The sequence below is a fragment of the Monodelphis domestica genome, chromosome 6, assembly GCF_027887165.1.
Source record: "Monodelphis domestica isolate mMonDom1 chromosome 6, mMonDom1.pri, whole genome shotgun sequence".
NCBI classification, from domain to species: Eukaryota; Metazoa; Chordata; class Mammalia; order Didelphimorphia; family Didelphidae; genus Monodelphis; species Monodelphis domestica.
This window is the reverse complement of record NC_077232.1, coordinates 120,791,667-120,805,723: the sequence shown is the minus strand read 5'-3', so window position 1 is coordinate 120,805,723 and position 14,057 is coordinate 120,791,667.

The following is a 14,057-nucleotide window of genomic DNA, read 5'->3' as shown; positions in this document are numbered from 1 at the left end:
TTCCTTCCTGAAATTTCAGTTCCCTCTTCTATAAAGTAGGGGAATTGAGGTAAGTAAATGATGTTTGGCTTTTAAGAGACAGACATTTATTTTTGGCAAGGGAGGGATTGAAATCTGCATTGATGTAATGTTTACTTATTCCCATTAAATTGTACATCCAATTAAATATCAACAAAACAATGATAGTAATCTGAACAATGGAAGCATTTTCTCTGGTCTGTAAGTAGTTTATGCCTTCTATATCTAGAAGTCACAACAATTCTTTCTGCATTTCAATTGACATGTGAAACACTTTAAGATAGGGAAAAATTATATTCACAACACATCTGTCTGATTATATTCTTTCCTGTAAACAAATCTTTTATTTTTTTAATACTTATGAAAGCAACTGTTTAATTTAAATAATTACATGATGAAAACTATGTAAAATGAAACTGAATATTTAATATAGAAAATACAGTCCATGAAAAATTATTTGAAATTTTACAAAAATATCAAAGTTAAATGAGAGCATCAATGTAAACACAATGAGAAAATAAGACTTTTCTTTCTACTATGTGGCACACTGGTAAAGCATCCTCAGTATTTCTTTAGCTATTAGGGTTTATTTATTTTAAAATGCATCATTTAAAAGCTGATGTACCAGAGGACTGAAAGGATTTTTAAAAATCACACCAAGAACCTTTACAAATCACTGTTAGAGTCAAACAATATGCAATTTGATAGTCTAGCTTCAGGTTTTTATGATCTTTTCATTTTGATCTTAAATAGCTCGGTACAGTAGAGGTATGTTTCAAATTGTGATTTATCATAATAAGTAAATATATACTCCATCTCACAGAAATTTCTCTCTGATGACCAGCTGTAAGGATGACATTTATTTTAAGAACATTATTGCCATTATTTGCTACAATTCTTGTTTATGTTCTCCTACACATGTTATCTAAAACATCACTGCCACTACACTGAACTTTACCATTCCACCATTACAGCTCAATAAATATTTGTTGAATGACTAAATGAACCACAAGATAACAGGATAATAATGTTTACAGCTGAAATATATTTTGGATAAATTTCATTGTTCTTATTTTTGTTCTTGTTGAGTCATTTTCAGTTTGTCTCACTTTCTGTGTCCCTATTTGTAATTTTCTTACGGTGGTGGGATTTTAGTGATTTGTGACTCAGTTCTGGACCTAGGTCAGTTCCCTTTCTATTCAAATATAAGTCTAGTTCAATTACTTCCTTTTAAGAAATTTTTATTTAATTGTGGGAATTGGGTGGAAATTTTATTGCATTGTTTGAACCTAGCCCTTAGTGGCTGAATAGTTGAACCATCACTCTCTGTTGATTACAAACTCTAACTATAGATCTGGGTTATGATCATCAGAAACCAAGACAGATCTAAAAAATGAAATAAGTAGTTTTCCTAAATGTCTTCATCTGAAGCAAACCATAAGTCTTATCTTAAAATTTTCACCACCTAGGCCAGTAAGTTCTTGTTTCCATGTTCCTTTGATTGAATACAGACAATTGGGAGAGGGAGGAAGTGGGACATCTCTTTTTCTGACTTCAAGGAATTAGAAATCAGATTGTTTAATTTTGTATACTGGTTAATTGTTTTCTTTTAATTAATTGGTATTATTTGATTAATTATTTTTATTGAATAAAAAAGGTGTCTTCACCTGTATTCAGGGGAAAATTCCAAAGCTAAGAAAGCCTAGTCTTGGTTTGTTGAGCAATTGGCAAGTGTTTCTTAAGAAATATATATGGTCAGAAGCTCAAACCTTTGTTTCCTCACCTACCATGCTTCCTAACGACCTTGGGATATTTATTCATTTCCTTTTCCAACTCACTTTACAGATGATGAAACTGAAGTAAGCAGGGTTAAGGGACTTGCCCAGGGTCACACAGTGTCTGAGGTCAAATTTGAACTCAAGAAGATGAATTTCCCCAACTCCAGGCCTAGCACACTATTCACTGTACCACCTAACTCCCTCATTTTACAGATTAGAAAACTGAGGTGGGGTGAATTATTTAAGATTACATAGGTAGCAAATTTTAGTGAGGATTCTGACTCCATATGCAGTGCTATTTTCACTAAATCAGTTTTTCTGTACTGCCTTTGGGTATGGCATTTAATCCTCCCTACACTTTTCCTTAAGTATAAAATGAGAGACGTAGACCAGATAATATGTGAAATCCCTCTCAGTTCTAAACGTCTGTGTCACTTTGATTTTCACTGGAGGAATCAAATGGGGAGATGAATACTTTAGTCCCATTTCATTGGCAAGTTCTACCCTGGGATCAATGAGGGCATATAATAAGCCATGAATTGATGGCAGAGCATGAACAAGGCAAAAGTTGAAGCTTATGCTTCATGTAGCCAAGAATGGAGTCTTGCATTTCTGATTGCTGTCATGCCCTGTCATGAAGAATCATCCATAATGAGGTAAGAAACTACATAAAAGGTCTTTTTCCCTCTGGGCTACTAGAATAGGAATAAAAAAAAAAACTAGGCTAGGAAGGCCATTGGGATAATTTAATATTATTCTGTATAAGAGATGTCTGGATAAAGTGAGGATTAGATGGAATAGAAAGTAAAGACATATGAGTTTAGAGATCCAGGTCAAAGACAACATCCATAGATTCAAATTAAGCCCACAGTGAGAAGGAATTTTTGTATTCTGAATAGACGTGCTAAGATTGGCCTACAAAAATCCAGACAGATGTAGGGCAAAGAGAGTAGACAATCTTTATATCTAGTCAAGTGTTGAGTTCTGCTGCCTAAACATTCGAAGGGAGAACAGGCAAAGAATAGACTCTTAAAAAGGGAGATCGAGAATTTCTCTAGGATTGACCATATGAAGAGAAGTTCATAAAATACTAAAATTAGGTATAATTAATCATTCTGCATCCAGAGACCTAAGCTCTATACATAAACAGTATTGCTAAGGGAGGATGAAGGATTCATAACATGGGATGCTTCCTAGAGGAAGAAGGCAAGCTATACTTTACACATGCTTATTGTTGAGGGCTGTAGCAATAGATCTTCAGGGGAGAGCACATGAAGCCTTAATAGATTAAATAGTTTTGGGATTTGAAACACCTATTCTGTGTATTTCTTTCTGGGCAATAAGAGGGGATATGAGTCTTTGAATTATATCTTCTTGTGACTGATCACTAGTGTACTTAATTAAAACCATCTATAATATATAAGACTTGGATTGAGATAATATCTTAATTCTAGGGGAGAAAACTGGGGAAACTTTCCAGTTTCCAATTGAAGAAGAAACTTTATGAGCATGGGAAAGGGGAAACTCTGTCTATGATATAGCTTCTACCTCACTCCTTGGAATTTGGAAGACAAATGGCTTCATATAGAATATAAGAGATATTCATTTTTTAATAATAAGATCTTATTGAGCATAATAAATGGACCAAACGTATTTTAGGTGAAATGGAAAGAAGGGAAATTATCATTTAAAAGTAATCATTTTAAATAATTTCTAGGCAATAATCATTTCAAAAATAATATCCAGGTGATATTCTCTGATCTATGCCCAAGTCTATCTAATTATCCTTTCAAGGATTCATAACATTGGCATTTATCCAACTTCCCCTAAAATGATCTTATAATAATATTTTGCTTTGTTTTTTCCACAGAAAGGACTTGAATTAATCTTCATTTTACTTAGCACGTGGTTTAAATTTAATTTACCAAGTTGTTCAAAAGTCGCCAAAGGAATACTAGGTCATTAAAGTGATATGGTATTAGTACTGTTTATGGCCAAAAGTTTTACAATGCTTTTTAAATTAAAGTTCATATTTCCATGAACACAGGAAATAGGCACATAAAGAAATTCAAATTTAGCGCTATCAAGGGTAGAGTGAATCTTCAGAAATTCCTCATTAGTTAAGTCATGTCTTCCTTGCTGTTTTCATTAGTGATTATATATTTATTTAGTACCAGAGCCAGTCTTTCAAATTAAAACTTTCCCATAACCCACAGCATTATATTACTATCATAGTTTTGTATAGTTATTTAAATTACCTATTACAGATATAACATACAATATAGCACCTGATGATCAGCAAAACTTGTGTCTATGAACAATTGGCATTCATAATTCTGAATGATAAACCTAGCAGCTTATTCTTTTGACTTAATAAAGGAAAAAATGTTTTTCAATTTTGTAAGCTTCTGTTTTGTTTTCCTTTTCAAATTTACAGAAATGCATTGTGCAAGAGAAAATAGAGTTCCTGAGATACCAAAAATTATATATATAAGTATATATATATATATATTTATATATATATATATGGGGAGAGAAAGAGAGAGAGAGAGAGAGAGAGAGAGAGAGAGAGAGAGAGAGAGAGAGAGAGAGAGAGAGAGAGAGAGAGAGAGAGAGAGAGAGACTATGACAGTATTAAAGGATCTGGATTATATGAAACACAGAAAGCATATGCACTGCAGCAATGCCTGAAAGAGGGTTGGAGAAATTACCTAAAAACATAAAGCTTCTCTAGATTCTTCTGTATTGCATTTTTAGCTCATGCTGTTCTGTCTTGACTATACTTAAAAATCTTCTCTAAGTCTTATTTATACCTTGGATCCTGAGAATGTTTTTCATAAATTAAAAACAAACTAGCAAAACAAACAAAATGAACTCATTTATGCATTTTTGGAGACTCACTCCCCTAGTTTTTGCTATCACCAAAATTGGTGGTATCTATCCTTTGTTGTATATGAACCTTTCCTTCAGTGTTTGGTATCTTGTGTTAATAGTAATTCTAGCTGACATATATAATTTTAAGTTTTACAAAAATGCTATGCATGAGCACATAAACACATACTCACACACATACATACACACACAATTCTCTTTTGATATAATCTCATCTCAGCTGGTTTGTACAAGATCCAAAGAAGATAGATGTTATTATCACTACCAAACCAGGATCAAGTGATGTTGTCAAAACTAGTGAGTTCTATAATTAAAATTAGAAAGTTAGAACCTAGGTCTTCCCAAATAGAAAGGACTAGAATGATACCCACTATTTTGCCTCTCATTGATGGTATTATTGGGACACAAGTTAGTGACTTTTCTTGCTTGGGAATTCAGAGGAGCATGGGAAGAGTTTTATGAACTTATGTAATATGAATTACACAGAATTAAAACAATATAGTCAATGACTTCAGTAATATAAATGAAAACAATAGAGGTAATAAGTTATTCTCTGAATCATTATAATGATCAATTTCATTCCCCAAAGAATAGTGACAAAATACATGACTTTTAATAGACAGCCTATGGCTATGAAATAGAATCTAACACGGATTGTCAGATGCCGAAAATGTATCATCTATTTTAATTTAATTTAATTTAATTTTAATTGTGAGGATTGTTCAATGCAGGGATAGGTAGATGTACATCAAGTAAGGATTATGACATAAAAATAAAAAAAACATCTTTTTAAAGTCCCATTACTGATGAAGTAGAAGGGATCATCATATTCTACGATGGTCTCTCAGCCAGTTACTCCTATAGATATTTTTCATGAAATTTTCTATGGATCAAATAAATTATACAGGCTCAGAAAAAAGACCTGTTAATTATGAAAGCAACATTTGAAGTTTTATATCATGCCTTGAAGATGGATTGGTCAAATCACAGGGAACTGGAGTCCTTCAAACAGGCAGGTGTAAAAACTCAACCATTGACAAACAAAAAACCGGTATGACTGTTACAACTTATTTAATACCTCCTTTAAATCATTCAGTCAGCTCTTACTGAGCATCTACTATGTGCTTAACAAATATGCTAGCAACAGTATTATTCCAGGCATGAAAAAAATTAAATACTGTGATTAATTTCAGTGGTGACTTAGGGAGAAGCAGTGGCCTATAGCCAGCAGCTTAACAAAAGGCAACCTTAGAAAAATCCTAACCTGGCAATATCTGTTAAAAGCTCAGAAAAACCATAAGCAGTCACTTACATTGATTGTACTTAAGGCTATTCCTGGTTTTTCTATCATATATTTAATAGCTTACTAGCTTACTCTAACTTAGCAAGGAAAGAGGAACTTTGGGCTCTACCGTTGCTGCCTGATTCTGTATGCCTAGATATCTTCTCTGAGTCTGAAGCAAGACTAAGCCTATAGGTGGGAATTTAGAAACTATAAATGAAGAGGTGAAATGTTAGGAAAACACACTAATTTTTAAAAACCATAATAAATTAGAACGATGTAAGTTATTTGGATTACAAAGATCCAGTATTTATTTTTTTTAATTTCTGGATTATCAGTTGTAAATTATTTACTTCTTTGATTACAGTTATAAGTAACTTAGTAAGATAAATATTAGCAAGAATACATATTTCCAATAATAACTCAAAAATAACTAAAGTGATTAGTGATTTTTAAAAATATAAAAAAAAACAAATTTCAATAGATTGTGATTCATATCAATGAAAAGTTTTTTGATCTAAAAAAATACAATGTGTAAAATGAAATTTAATTTACAACTTTTAAGAATCTATTATTCAGGTCAATTATAATATGGTATTATGTGCAAATGTCAAACACTGTGCTTTCCTTTATGAGTGCAATATAGTTGAATTAGTTATTAAAATGAAGTATTACTCTAATAAATCGATAGATTCATTTAGAAGGTGAAATGTGAATTTCTAATTAAAAATGGAAAGTTAGTATCTAATTCTAAATAATTCATTCCTCACAAGAACAATTCCTCTGTTGCCACACAAATATAGATGAGCAGTGTTATTCACATTAAAACATATATTAACTACCCTACATGTACTATATCAAAGCAATATTCAATAGTGGGTAATTTACCAGGAAATTGAGGCTGAGTTAAAAAGTTCATAAGGCAAGGAAACACTTAAATACATTTTAAAGAGAATCTTCTCTCTAGCCTAAATATATGCTGTATTCCAAATTCATTATTTTTCCTTCAGCTTTTAGAATTGGAAGAATGTGAAAACGCATTCCCATTAAGTAATTTTTATTAGAAAAGAAGGAAAATCAAATCAAAGGCAGTAATTCCTTAATAAAACAACACAGGGCATACCTTACAAATCATGATGCATTATTAGGATTTATATTCAAGTTAAAGTTGCCTGTGGGCTGAGTTAATTTATAATGATAGAAACAGCATTAAAGATATAAGGAAACACATAGACATTACCCAGCACAACAATGAAAAATGTTGTTTTCTCACAAATAAACTGTTAAACTGTAATGTTCAAACATGTCTCCAGTGGTTTAGTTACACAGAACTTCCTTCAGGCATCTATTTCTTCTTCTTCCTTCCCATTCTGAATGAATGTATATTCATTAAGGATAGTTCGATTCATTTAAAAAAAGTAATTCCCTGTGAACTTTTAACACATCAAGAGAATCAAATGGAACTGAAGATGTTTTTTGAGGTACTGAAATAATTCAGTGAAATGTGAGTTTCATAGATGTATATTCAAATCCATGATTAAACAGGGAAATAAAGGACCACCATGTAAATAGAATAGAAGACACAACATTCAGAAAACTGCAAAGTGGTTTAGGAAAATGATGAAATAGAGTTTCAGTCCAAAAGATCACACAAAAATTTTAAGGATCATAATTAAATCAGCAGAACTCTCACTAATACTTATAAGGATGTCTTTAGAAGGTATACAAATATACATATACAAATCTTCACAAAAGTTCCACAAAGATAGTCTTTAGGGTAAATGGTATAGGTCTTTATTTTCTGCAGCACACAGGGTCACAGGACAATGGCATCTGGCCCAATGCACAGGAAATAAAAGGAGCAACACAGAAATGATGTCTCCTAATTTCAAAACTTGCACAAAATTCTACACATTGGGAATCAGTAATTGTATAAAGTACATTTAGTGGAAGGTCCAGGAGAAGAATATTGGCAACTTCAAACTAGTCTACAATATTCTGATAGCTGAGAATAATATAAAGTTGTCTTTGGTCCAAAAATATTGGGAAAATGATATCCAAAAACATGCAAATTCAGCTATAATGTTAATATTATTTTCTTTGTTTTAAACCCCTGTCTTCTGACCTAGAATGGTACTGTGTATTAGTTCCAAAGGAGATAATCAGTAAGGGCTGGACAATGGGAGTCCAGTGATGCCCCCAGGGTCACATACTTTGGAAGTATCTCAGAGCAGATTTGAACCTAGGATTTCCCATGTCTAGGCTTGGCTCTCAATCCACTAAGTCACCTAGTTGCTTCTCCTTCCTCGACCTCTGCCATAATATTAAGAAATCCTGAGTTCTTACCATATTACTGTTTTCCAGCTCTCCAGGATTTTAGATAGCTCAGGTGAATATTCAAATAATATATCTCATGCCCAAGTTCCTTTGCTAGAACTAGTATGGGGAATTCTTGCCTGTTTTGTCCATGGAAATGTCATCCAGGGTAATGCTATTATAAGAGAAAATACAATGAATGAAATACATAATTCTCCAAGTTTTACTGTGAATCTTGTGTCAGATCTCCTTTCTCCTTCATTCTTTCTCCTTTCTCCTATGTCAGTGATGGAAGCCAAGACTTGTAACTGTTAATGGTCAGCTATGGAGTTTGAGGAGCATTTACTAAAGGTATCGATTCCACTAAGCCTGTACAGCTACAGGATTAGGGTAATTGCTTCCTCTAGACCTCATGCTGATATCCAAAAGGCCAATAGAAATCTCTGAAAAATATCAGATAGCCAGGAGGAAACAATAAATTGAGATATATGCAGTCCTACCACTATTGAACAGTATAAGAATAACTACACATACTTTTCTACAAATGGTAAACAGCCTATGTGGCTAAGAATGGCAGATATTTATTACAGGTTATATGAAACTAAGGCATCTGAGAGTTTATCAGGAATGATAGATCATTTGCTTAAACCACACAAGGAGTTGTTATTGCTTTTTTTCTTTTAAAAAAACTTCCAATAAGGAGAATTCAATGTCTTTTTCAGTACTCCATCATACTTATAAATATCACTAGTTGTTTAGGATGTTTTTTCGTGGTGTCAAGCCTTTTCCCAAGGGACAATCCTCTAAATGACTAAAAACAACTATTATACCCAAACCTAATTTGACCCTGCAACTCTCCTCTTTACTAAGCAAAATATCTTCACTTTTTTTTAAACTGATCCTCAGATTGTATGATGTCAATGCCTTTTAACATTTTATTGCCCTCCTTTTGATGGATGATCATCAGTTTAATAAATTTTTTCCTAAAATGTGATTGCCAGAACTGAACATGATACATTACTGTGGTCTTACCAGGGCAGAGAACAGCAGGACTATCATCTCCATAATCCTAGACACTATGACTCTCTTAATGTAGCATAAAATTACATTGACTTTCTCAGCTATCATATTACACAGTTGAATAATATTGAGTGCATTGTCCAGTTAGACCTCAACTATAGTTTTATTTTTTCTCCTTCAAATGATGTGTTGTCTAGCTAAATCCTCCCACATATTTTACTTGAAATATTTTTTGCATCCAATGTTAAGACTTCAATTCAACACTTTCAAGTTCTACCTTAATAGACTTTGCTTAATATTTTGCCCTTTCAATATCTTTTTGAATCCTTCATGCAGTGTTGTAGCCATCTTTCTCTTTGTTTATTTGAAGATCTGATTATGACAACTATGACTTTATTCAAATTACTGATAAGAAAATTAAAATGCCTGGGATCAACCAATATGGTCACCAATAGCAGGGAGTGGATAAAAGCACAGAAATCACTGGAAGATTTTGGTTTGAAAAAATTTCACTTTATCATTGGGAATTATGGAACATAATGAGAAAAAATCATTAATATTGTAGGACTTTAATTTGTTGTGATTTGCTTGCTGTAGAATGCATGGAATTCTATGTTTTTTATGTTAAGTAAAATTTAATTGTGATACTGTAGTCATAAAACATACAAAAAGGTAACAGTATACTATGTTATCCAGAAGAAAAAATAATTATACTACTTTCCTGTGTCTTTCTTGAGATGGTTAGCACTTACAATTTCATTTCTAAAATATGGCAAAAGATTCTTCATCATCCAAGAAAACAATCAGAAAGTTGTTTTTAAAACTATCTATATGTATGTATATATACATCATACATAGGGTAATAATTATGGCAGTCTTTTTTTTCCTGCTCAAAATAGACTCCTATGGGGAAAAAGAAATAGGATTAGTGTGAATCAACACAAACACACACACACACACATACACACATACACACACACATGAAATTCATTTCATCCTTTCTGTCAAGAAATAGCCAGAGATGAAAAATATGGAAGAAAGAAGAGAATTCTCATTTTTGCCTCTAATATGCCTTCTATAACTCTGAGAAAAATTCCTTTTGCAATCAGCAATTTTCAAATCATAGCACCTGATACTGACCTAGATGAGCCCAAGTATAGAAGCTACCATCATTAAAGTGGAAAGTGTACCGTAAATAGCAACCATATTACTCCTCCTTCTTCTATAATACTTCATCCAGTATTCTCTGTATCTCCCTACTCTAGTGAAAAGCAGATATCAACCCAGGCTTACTTTCCAGTAGAATTCCAGTATAGTTAAGAAGCTGAGTCTCACTCTAAATTATAAACCATTTGAGAGCCAACATTATATCTACTTTGTGATACCTTACTTAGGACATTGTTCAGTACCTGCTCTATAAGACACACTCAATTATTGTTGCATTCATTGTGTAGAAATAAAAAACACATTAAATTGCATTAATATTAATTCCTATAAAAGTTACTCAATAAATACCAAAGAACTACCTTGCTATATATTTCATTATTACCATCTCAGAACATTAGAAGCATTGATGTTAGGATAACTTTAAAGTATTCCTCCCCCCCCACAAAAAAAAACACAGAGAGATTTGTTTCTTTTTTTCCTTGTTAACAATCTATGCTGAGGGAAGTTAAATATTGGAGAACAATAGAAAAGATTTTACAGTCAGCAGGCACTTATGTAATTTAGCTTTAAAAAGGCAATTAACCAAACCTTAAAATCACCAGATGCATTTTCTTCAGCTTTTTCTTCTGTAATCTTTTTTAAGGAAAAATAAGTTTTACTCTCAAAATACGAGTTAAAGAAAGAAAAGAAAAATCTTAATCATACTCTAAATTCTTATATTATCTTATTACCAATACTAGCATTATGTCTTATCCATACACAGAAACTTTAACCCTTAGGGTATTATTTTGGGGTTTTATTTTTTGTCCTTCCTTGTTATTTGATTATGGGGAATAAAAATGTGAAAATTCTACCCACTCCAGATGCAGTCAAGATACTCTTCTATATCTTATTTTTGTCAGAGTTATGTTTGGGGCACTGAAAGTTTACATGACATACATATGCTCATAGTACTATGCTGTATCAGAGGCACAACTTGAAGGCAGACCTTTCTAACTTCAAGGTGATCCCTCTAATTTCCATGTAATGCTTTCTTTGTGTCTATTAAATAATTTCATATAAAATCGCTATTCCTTATTCCTTAGGATAATTTATAAACAAAAATGAATGAGAATATATGAATTTTTTAAATCTGTACATATTAAAGTATGTCAGTGTTAACACAATTCATAAAAAATATGTAATACTTCCCTTCTAACATGCATTTAGCAAAGTTTATCTTTTGCTTCCTATTTCCCAAGAATAGAAGCATTTGGATGTAATTCTACATAGATAAAAAACATTTTATATTGGTGAATCCACTCCTTTTAAATATTGTATTTTCCCTTTTCTTAGGATCAAAATTTGGCCCTATATAGGCAATTTTCCAGGCAACAACCATGCTAGTAAATGAGCAATGAGAATACCCACATTTTTCTCATACTTCACACTTTATATTCCCAAATTTCTATAACAACTTGGACTATCTCTCAGTTTTTGAAAGTTGTGTGGTCAAAGCATAATCTCTAGCAGGTTCTACCATCCTAGAACAGCTTTCAGTAATTTCCCAACAATAGACTAAGCCTGATTTCTGAAGACCAGCCAACAGAAGAGTAAGGAGCATCATTGGCAGCCTGTCTATTTGGTGATTAATACTTTGGCCATTACAATTCATGAAATGAAGGAAAATACAAAATGGTTCTCTGTCCCATGTGGCTTCATTCCATTTCTATAGACACAGTGAAATGATAGAAACAATGGAAACAAGAATATTTGATTCAAGGACAAATAAGTGGCTACAATACTCAAAAAATTAAATTTGTGCCAATTGTGATATTCTCCTTTTAGGAAACCAGAATTTAGAAATGTTATAGCTAGATGAAAGTATGACTCACAAGTCCTCACTAGACTGTCAAAGAAAGGAACATTTTTCTCCCTATTTCAAAGGTACCAAAAAAATCTCATGAGACAAATCACAATAGGATCTCTAATAAAATATTTCTTTTATTTAATTATTTTATATAATTGCTGCATTGGTAATAGTAGATGAAAATGTAGAAAAGTTATTTTAAGAGCTTCATATGACCAAATTGAATCAACATGTGATACTTGTGTAAGGGTTAATTGAGGAGTTATGACAAAAAAAGAGCAGCTTTTAATAATTAATTTTTAATGAGAATATAGTAGAGTTGTAAATTAATAGTATCCCTTTAAGCCAGAGAAAAGAAAACTTCTAGCAGTTTTTAACTATTAACAATTTAGTTTAATTAAAATAGAGATAGTAAAATGAATATAGTAAAGGAGAGAATCATAAGTGTTAGAGAAAGTAAATTTCCTAATATCTATATTAGTTATCCTACAACTTCCTATAACTACTTACAATTATTACCTAAATGGCCTATATCTACCTATAATTGCCTATAACTACTGCTAATAGCAACCACCTCACAAAGTTCCAGCCCAATCAGTATCTAATCCAACCTAATTAGGTCTATCAAAGAACACCAGCCACCTTCCAAAAAGTTCAAGAAAGAAAAAACACCTAAGAGCCTAAGCCAAAAGCCAAAAAGCCAAAAGCCAAAAAGTCCTCTAAAGGCTAAAGTCAAAAATCCTCTCATTAAGTGCAGGCCTGCCTTTATATTCCAGCAACTAAACACCAATCATCAATCCGACCCATTCCCAGCAACCAACTTCCCATCAAATGCCAGCCCTAATTGTCAGCAACTGACAGACTGATCAACCCACCCTGGTCCCCTTTTATACCCTTCTACCTCAATTCCTGTCTCTATGTTTCCTCCTTCCTGTCTCTATGATATTTCCTTCCTGTCTTTATGGTTTCTACTTCCTGTCACTGTGAGCTGGTTAATTCCTACACATCTCCATGGTAAGAGGATCTTATCTTAAGGTCCCCCTTAAATTAAAAAAAAAAAGGAATAAGGAATTTCTTTTTACACTTGTGATATACCATTCATATATAATTTCTCACATAGTTCACTTTATTTTATTTATTTATGTATAGTCTCATAGTTTCCTATAGAAAAGAAAGAATGAAAGAGGCCAACTTCTTCCATGTCACATGAGCAAAAAGATGACAGGCTAAATATTTTATCTAACCTTCATGACTTAACAAACCTTTCAAAAACAGAAATTATAAAACAAAAATAAAACATCTTTAGCTGTTTACATGGTCTAGGGAGTCAAAATACAAAAGAATATAAAAGCAAACAAAAGAAAAAATGTTTATCAACCAAGAAACTGATACTGAGCTTACTCAATACCTCTCCCCAACTCCTACCTCCAAGCTGTACATCTGCATTAGCAAATCTAAAAATAGTACCCAAGATTACATCAATACTCTAGTCCCCCTTCCCACTTTCCAGTGCCTTTGAGCCCCATTTTCAGACTATGGAATTTACTTCTGCTTCAATAGCTAGTGTGGTCAAAACCTCCTGGAACACAACCCTGCTGAGCCCCGAAATATAAATGTGCCAACCTAGATGCCAGAATATAATATATGTCAAAATCAGATTCTACTAGTAGTGGACAAATTAGTCTCTGCCATTGCCAGGAAAAGCATATTCTTAACTGTTGGTTACAAGAAGCTC